We start from the raw sequence: 8,172 nt of genomic DNA, 5'->3' as shown, positions 1-8,172 counted from the left end.
AACCATACTAAAGTCTATGAGTAAAGGTGAATACAATGAGCAACTGGGTCATTCGTCCCGTACCCAAAGATATTCAGAATGAGGATAAGAATTCTCCACTCTCATTCCTTCTTTACCACTTAAGACTCGTGGCATATGATTCTCATTATAACTTTCAAGTTGTTGGAGAAGATGTAACGCGTCATACTACTTTCAGGATTACCGACTGACCCCATAAACCAACACGAGTATTTTCAGCATGCTTTGTCCTCACTCACACGCTTTCTGGGAAGCTTCCCAGAAGGTTACCCATCCAAATACTTCTCTAAGTCAAACACACTTAACTATGGAGTTCTTATGGAACAGGATACCGAAAAGAAGAGGCATCTTGTTGGTATAGGTAGTACCAGTTAATCCTTATAAGCCTTCCTTCAAGCATGCAGTCTCATACCCGCACAGTCTCAGGATCCCTCTCATTCCGATGTGAATTCGATTTTCCCTAGAAGCTGCTATGAGTGTCTCATTGTCATGCCCCATGCACCAACAACCACTCTTTCTCCCTCGGGTGTAACATGTAACCACTTTCCGCCTCTCCGGCCTCGGGTGTTACATGCCCACCAGCTTCCACTTGGTTCGCCCCCGAACCACATCGTACTGGGAGAGGTTTGGCTCTGATACCATTTGTAACGCCCCAAATTGATTTCAGGATTACCGAATGACCCTACAAACCAACACGTGTCTTTTCAGCATACTTTATCCTCACTCACACACTTTATGGGAAACTTCCCAGAAGGTCACCCATCCAAATACTTCTCTAAGTCAAGCATGCTTAACTATGGAGTTCTTATGGAACGGGCTACCGAAAACAAGATGTATATTCTTTTTGGTAGCCTAATAGATAAGAACTTCAAAGTTAAGCGTGCTTGACTAGGAGTAGTATTTGGATGGGTGACCTTCTGGGAAGTTGCCCGGAAAGTGTGTGAGTGAGGACAAATCATGCTGAAAAGACTCGTGTTGGTTTGTAGGGTTAGTCGATAATTTCGAAAGCAGTTTGGGGCGTTACAGAAGACATCTTTACTGCTCCTTATGTTGATATTGCTTGTTGGAGAGAGAGTCTTGACAATCATACAATTTGAATTGTGTTAAAGTCTATGAATAGAGGTGAATATGATGAGCAACTGGGTCATTCGTCTCGTATCCAAAGATATTCAAAATGAGGATTGAAATTCTCCACTCTCACCCTTTCTTTATTACTTAAGGCTCATGCCACATAATTTTAACCTTGATTGACAAGTTCTTGAACAACCACCTTTGATGTGTCTTGTATGATCCACTGCTCAGTATGATTGGGATGCCTTGATTGAGAGTCTGACTTGAGGCTTCGAGCTCCACAACTTATAGAAAGAGCCTTATCAAGTGATCAATGGTCTTTTTATCACTCGAATTAGACTGTGGGATTATACAAGATCAAAGGATTTAGTTGATCAAAATTGCTTTTGATCAACTTGAATCAAGGGTTGGAATTAATTTGGAGTTTATGATTAATCCTAATCTAAGGGTTAAAGTTGAATTCAAAGGCTATTCCTAAGGGAGCATGCAAAGACTAGTCAAGGATTTGATTTAAACTAATTAAAGTTTTAAGTCTAAATTAATCCTAAGGGAATATGCATTTACATGACTAAAAATGGTAAAATAAACCCCTAAGGGGAAAAATAGTCATTTCACAAGATATTGATATTGGATTGAAATCCTAATTATGCAATTTTTTAATTAAATCCCATTAATCAAAATCAATTAGTTCTAACTTCCTACACAACTAATTAAACTGATTAATCTCTCATCAAAATTAATCATTAATCAAAGCAATATTTCTAACCATAATTCTAAAACCTATTAATCCTAAAATCCAACCAATTCTAAATCAAAAATTAATTTCTAATATCCTAAACCCTAAAATCCTAACCAACTTCTATATTTCTAATATTATGAAATTCTAAATCTAAATCTATTTCTAATATTTCTAATTTAAACTAATTATCTAATTACTAACTAATCAAGCAATAGAAGAAATAAAAAAAAACAAGTCCACAAACGGAATGGACCCTGAGGACAAGTTAGTACAGGCCCGCAGAGGGGTGTGTGTATAAAAATCGTTTGGGCCCCAGGCCCAAGCAGAACCAAGCTTCAGATGGTCCAGAAATGGATCCCTAGTCCAAATCCACGCAAACTCAGCAACACGGTGCCAGAAGCATTCATAATCGATCCCACGTAGAGAAAAATACGAGTTCTTCTTCCCTTTCGATTTCAATAGGTCAGTTGAAAAACATGAATCCAGCTCAAGAATCCCAAACCAAATTCATCAATGGCGACCTGCGAATGGTCTTCTGCGCTTAACGTCTCCACGGGGATCTTCATCTCTGATGTACACGCGAAGCCGCATCGAAGCTCAAACGCGACGGAACTTATGGTTGAACGTGTTTGAATGACAACAATCTGAAGTAAATTAACAAGCTAAACACGTACCATAATTTGACACGGTGGCTCGTCAGAGTTGACGTCGCATTCACAGGTAGCGCTTGCTCCTTCGATTTGCTTTTTCCTTCTCCTCAAACTCTCTGTATCTTCTTCTTCTATAATCCTTTGTTGCTTATGTGCGAATTGTTGAGAAGTTATGTGAGTGATGGGTGCGAAGAATGGTTTCTACTGCGTGAATTGTTGAGAGGTTGTTGAATGAATCATGTCGTTGAGCGATTTTGATCCCTCTGCAATGAGATTTTGATATGTTAGTGATGAGAGAATGGATCCATGAATTGATGCGTGAATGATTTTAATTTATAGAACTCATATTCAGTTAAGAAATTCACATGTAATTCACTTCAAATGCAATTGTTAGTTACAAATTTGGAAGTTAGTTATTTCTGAAACGAAATTGGAATGTAAAACGAAATTGTAATGAAATGTAAATGCTTCTTTTAATTTTATTTTGTTGATCTGTTTGTTGTTGTGAAATGCAGGTGATCTACTGGCTGCACTTGAAGCCTTGCTACGGGTTGAAGATTCATGGCTGAACTTAATTAGATTATGAGCTTGTGTAGGAACGTGCTTGCTTGGATATGTTGAAATGACATGGACTTAATGCTGCTCTGTTACGATTGTCGTAGTATGGATGTTATTATGGAGCTATTATGGTTTGGAATATGATCATAGGCCATGGGAATTTGGATTGTAATCTGAAATTTAAATATGAATGTTGGTTTGAAAATGTAAATTGGAACAATGGTTGAATATTAAAAATTTGGAATTGAAAACAATGTATGGCTTGATGTAAATTGCAAATTCCATGGAATTCTGGATAGACTTTATGTATTTGGTTATGTTGGAAATAGCCATGTAATGGTAATTTGAATGGATGGTTTGTAATGGGATGTATTTGTACATGGTTACAATGTAATTTTGGATTGAAATATTGTATGGTTTAAAAGAAAATGTGAATTGGTGTAGGTTTGATCAAGTGAATGCCAAGTCCATGTTTATGGTTTAAAAATGTTTATCCTTTCGAAGATGACTTTGTAATTCATGGCCATGTTGTAATGGGAATGGTATATTTGAGTTTAGCTTTAAGATGCATGGTTGTGTGATTTTGGATACAAGATTTAATGAATGGTTTAAAATGGTTTATGATGTAAGTTCAAAACAAATTGGATATGGATGAAATTTGAACATGTATAGTCTTAAAAATGGCTCGTAATGGAACCAAATTTGACATGAATGAACTATGACCACCATTTGAATCTTATAATGACTAAAGATGACCTTGAACATGTATTTCACATGAACAATTCATGACCATGACCAAGATTATAACTTGAACAAAATCAAACTGGAGATCCATAAATGAAACAAGAGAGGATGGCTCATGACTTAATATGGAGTAAATCCCATTAAGCCAAGAATGAATAACTACATGATCTAGCCAAAGATCCCTAGACAAAACCAAGCAATGACAATGGCATGAAGTGGGCTTGAACAAACATGGACCAGATGCAATGTTATTGGGTGAAAGAAAATGAAAGTGGCGGGGCTAAGACCTTGGGCTCAAACCAATGGACATAAGCACAAGATAAATGGAATCAATACCAAGAATAGCCTTGCATAAAAGGTTGTTAGGTGAAGTTGAACAAGCAAGAGAGGGCAAACACACAATGGGTGAAGAAGTATCAGGTGAAATTGGGGTTAGGATCCCACACAAAGGATGTTGGGCATAACTATGGTTTATTAGGTCAAGGTCCAAAGCCAAGCCATAGCTAATAGTATCAAACCAAACAAACAATCAACACAAGTAATGTACCAATACCATGAACCACAACTAGGGTTTCCACTCCCTCAAAGTAAGCCACATGATCCATGACCTTACAAGATCAATGACTAGGGTTTAAGCATGAATGGTCATCAGGATGCAGTCTCTAGGGTCTCAAACATCTAATAACTAGGGTTTGGGTGACTACCTAGTCCAGAGGTCAACAAACATGGAACTCATGCACCAACCATCTCTGATTAGGGTTTCAAACCAATCAAAAAACTCCATCACCAGCATCTCAAACCATGGGCCCACAAATTAGGGTTTAAAGGCCAAGTCCATGCACAGGAGGTCAAGCAACAAAATCCTATAGGAGCATAGTCAAGAGTTAGGGTTGGGATGCACAAATGAATGTTAAGGTGTATGCCTCATGAGTTAAGGTCCCAAAGAATCAAACGATTAGGGTTTCAACCCACATGATGAGCAATATCACAATCTTCAAGCCAAAATCCTGATTTGCATTAGCCACAAACCTTGAACCTATGATGCTTGTTAGCAAGTGTTAATCATCAATGAAGTATGCACATGAATGAGGCATGAATGAGTCTCAAGTCATAAGTCAAATCAAAAGCAAAAAGGGAGGGAAAATTTTGGGGTACGACAGTAAGGAACAACTTTATTAGACTCGTAGGGCGTAGGACCCGCCAAACAAATGACCATTGGGGAAACAACATACTTCTGACCATTATATGCAATCACAATTGGTTATGTGATATTAAAACGGGGAACTAGGACGTTTACCATATGCTCATCTTCATCTCTATCCCTCGTGATCTGAATAAGATTTTGATCCAGCATCTCTTGTAAGTCTCTTTTCACCACAACACACCCTCGAGGGCTTCTGGAACAAATGTTGCAAGAAACATGGTAATGCTCATAATAACCCAACTCGCGCAAAGTTGCATGCATTTCGACCAAGGATCTTCTGATCAGATTGACATAAAAAACGCAGTATTTTTCGGGACATCCTTCGACCATATTCACAGTTGCACCACCATGTTTAGGCAACTGATTGGCTTGTAGATTGGGACCAGAGTCTTCAAATAACAAAGTACCAATATGCATTAATCTTCTCACATCAGCTTTCAAAGCGAAACAATTTTCAATATCATGATCGGGTGCACGTTGATGGAATGCACAATGATGATCAGGTTTATACCACCATGGAAGCTCTTTCGGAACATTTGCTGGAGTTATTGTATGTACCAAATTCTTTTGTATCAAAGCAGGAAATAATTTTGAGAAGGACATCAGAATTGGATCAAACTGTGTAGGTCTCTGGACACGGTTCCGTTGATTGGTACGTTGTTGAAAACGTGGTTGATAACTTGGTGCTATTTGAACGACCGGAGCAAGATTAATAACTGGAGTAACTGACGCCACATGCTGATGATGCTGATTATTTCTCAGAGATCTCTTATGCTTCTCTTACGAAATAGCATTAGCATCATGTTCCTTCTTCTTGGGCAAACCATTCCCATACCTTCTGCAACTGTCAGATGTGCCATCTCTGCGCGTACTCTTTGAAAGTTTCTTTATCCTTTTGGGACATAACACGGAGTTGATCTCTTCCTGGAACCATATCAACATTATACTTGTACTGACAAACAAAAGCTTCACTTAGGTCGTTGAAAGTTCGGATCTGGGTGCTATCAAGTCCCATGTACCACTTCAAAGTAGCACCAGTCAGACTGTCTTGAAAGTAGTGAATCAACAGTTGATGGTTATCCATTTGAGTTGACATCATGAAAGCATACATCACCAAGTGACTCAGAGGACATGAGTTTCCCTTATACTTCTCGAAATCTGGTACTTTGAACTTATGCAGAATCTTCACATTAGGAACTAAGCACGGATCATGAGCATTCTTCCCAAATAAATATTTTCCCCTTAAAGCCTGAATCTCTTTTTGCATAACTTGAAACTGATCTTGAAACTAGTCCATCCTTTCATAGACTCCAACAGTTTCACTCTGGTCAGCATGGAAAACATATTCTTCAACATAAGGAGTAGCATGGACCACGGTAGGTGGTATATATATAACCGGTTGAGCCATAATAACTTCAATAATAGGTCGATACGCTTCGGGCACAAAGTTAGGGGGCATTCCTTAAGGGAAGCCATAAGGTATATGATGCTGTGAAGAACTGACTAGAGCCGCAAAAACGGGCGTAGAGACAATTTCAAAAATCACAGTCCTCTGAAGTGGAGTCTGAGGTGGAGGAGGATGAGGCTGATTCTGAGCAACCACCAGAGTTTCCATCATAGCAGTGAGACTTTCATAATTGTCCCTTAAAGTAGTCACCTCTTTGTGGAGTTCACGATTCTCTTGCTCTAGACAATCCATCTTCTTTAGTTGATTAGCACGAGTGTTGTACTGGTGAGATAGCTTGTCTGAACAAAGACCAAGAAAGGAAGAAATAAGACCCCTGCCAAACTTACTAAAAGCAATACCAAAATGATGCATGATATGCAAATGCAAATGTGAATTTCTTCAAGGAACTTTAAGACATAAAACAAATGGCAAACATCATAAAGGGAATTACGCGTTTTGAAGTACTAAAAATCTAATTTTATTAATAAATGTGAAGGATTACAATCAGGAATACAATTTCAATGATTATAAATGGAAAAAAAACTATATCTATGGAATCATGTCCGTTGACGACCCAACTCCAAACTGATACTTCTTGTGAAGTTTTTTGATCTCTCTTTCATAGTTGATTTTCATGGTGTCCTTCTCTATCACGAGCTGGTCCATAATGCCTTTCCAAACACCGGAAGTGGGAAGATGAGTAGATGATGAAATGTTAGAGGAAAATAAATCCTCTTGGTTCCTTGACCTATTCGTAGCATGCTAATCAAGCAACTCTATCAAGTCATCGTTTTCCTTCAACTTCTTTTTCAATTCTACTTTCTCAAGGTGTTCGGTGTGAAATTTATCTTCCCAATCATCCCTCTCTTGCTTCATCCTATCCAAAGCCTCTTGCAACTCCTCTATGCCTTTAATAGTGGTCAATTTGACCATTACTAACGACATATGTCTTTTATAAGCGTATGGCATCTTGAATTCTTTTGCTATCTTATTCACGCAACTAGTGTAAGGCTCTAAAGCTACATAATTCTTCAATCCAAGCTCACTTTTTCCTTTCCTATGGATATTGTGCCAAGCATGTGATCGCTCGACTTTATGAGTCGAATTGGGGTACAAACTGCAAGTGCACAGTTCTATCGCGTAGTTTTAAAAGATATCGATCCCACAGGGACTTATGAATCGATATACCGTTATCTAAGGTTACTTCGTAAAGCTAAGGCAGGTAATACTTTGATTTTTGGGGGAAAAAGCCAAAACTAAACTAAATTCTAGACTAAATATCAATAAAGCGGATATCGGTATGTAATTCGTCGTAATTAGGGAATCAATTCTTTATTGGTTTCTTGGTTTTAAAGTAAATCTTTTCAGTTGACGCTATTGGTTAAAAGTTTTATCTCAAACTCTCGCTCTGTTGAATAAACTATGATTTTATATTAACGTAGCTGTCACTTATAGTTAAGTCAAAAACCACTTTTTGAAAACAATAGAATCCGTAGAAACTCTTTTTAAGAAAACACTAATCGTTTAAACACTCTTATCTCAAACTCTCGCTCTGTTGACTTAGGTTATATAATTAAATTCAAATGCTTAACTCTCGTCCTCACATTCAATCTTTAAAAATACTTTTTGAAAAAGGTTAGAATTTAATTAACTCTAAAAATTGCTCTCGCCCTGATCTAGAATTAATGTCCAATTTACACTGTCCAGTCAAAACCTCAAACTCTCGCTCTATTGATTTTAA

The 8,172-nt window shown here is 37.8% G+C and overlaps 1 long non-coding RNA gene across 1 annotated transcript; it reads left to right on the top strand.

The window, feature by feature from the left end:
* The first annotated feature begins 2,199 nt into the window (after positions 1-2,199).
* LOC127120408 (uncharacterized) lies at positions 2,200-3,593 on the top strand. Its single transcript, XR_007803201.1, has 2 exons — positions 2,200-2,548; positions 2,994-3,593. It is a non-coding gene; the product is annotated as an uncharacterized LOC127120408 (long non-coding RNA).
* The last annotated feature ends 4,579 nt before the right edge of the window (positions 3,594-8,172 follow it).

The sequence above is a fragment of the Lathyrus oleraceus genome, chromosome 2, assembly GCF_024323335.1.
Source record: "Lathyrus oleraceus cultivar Zhongwan6 chromosome 2, CAAS_Psat_ZW6_1.0, whole genome shotgun sequence".
Lineage (NCBI taxonomy): Eukaryota > Viridiplantae > Streptophyta > Magnoliopsida > Fabales > Fabaceae > Lathyrus > Lathyrus oleraceus.
The sequence above is the reverse complement of the archived record's forward strand: the minus strand, read 5'-3'. Positions and strand labels throughout refer to the sequence as shown.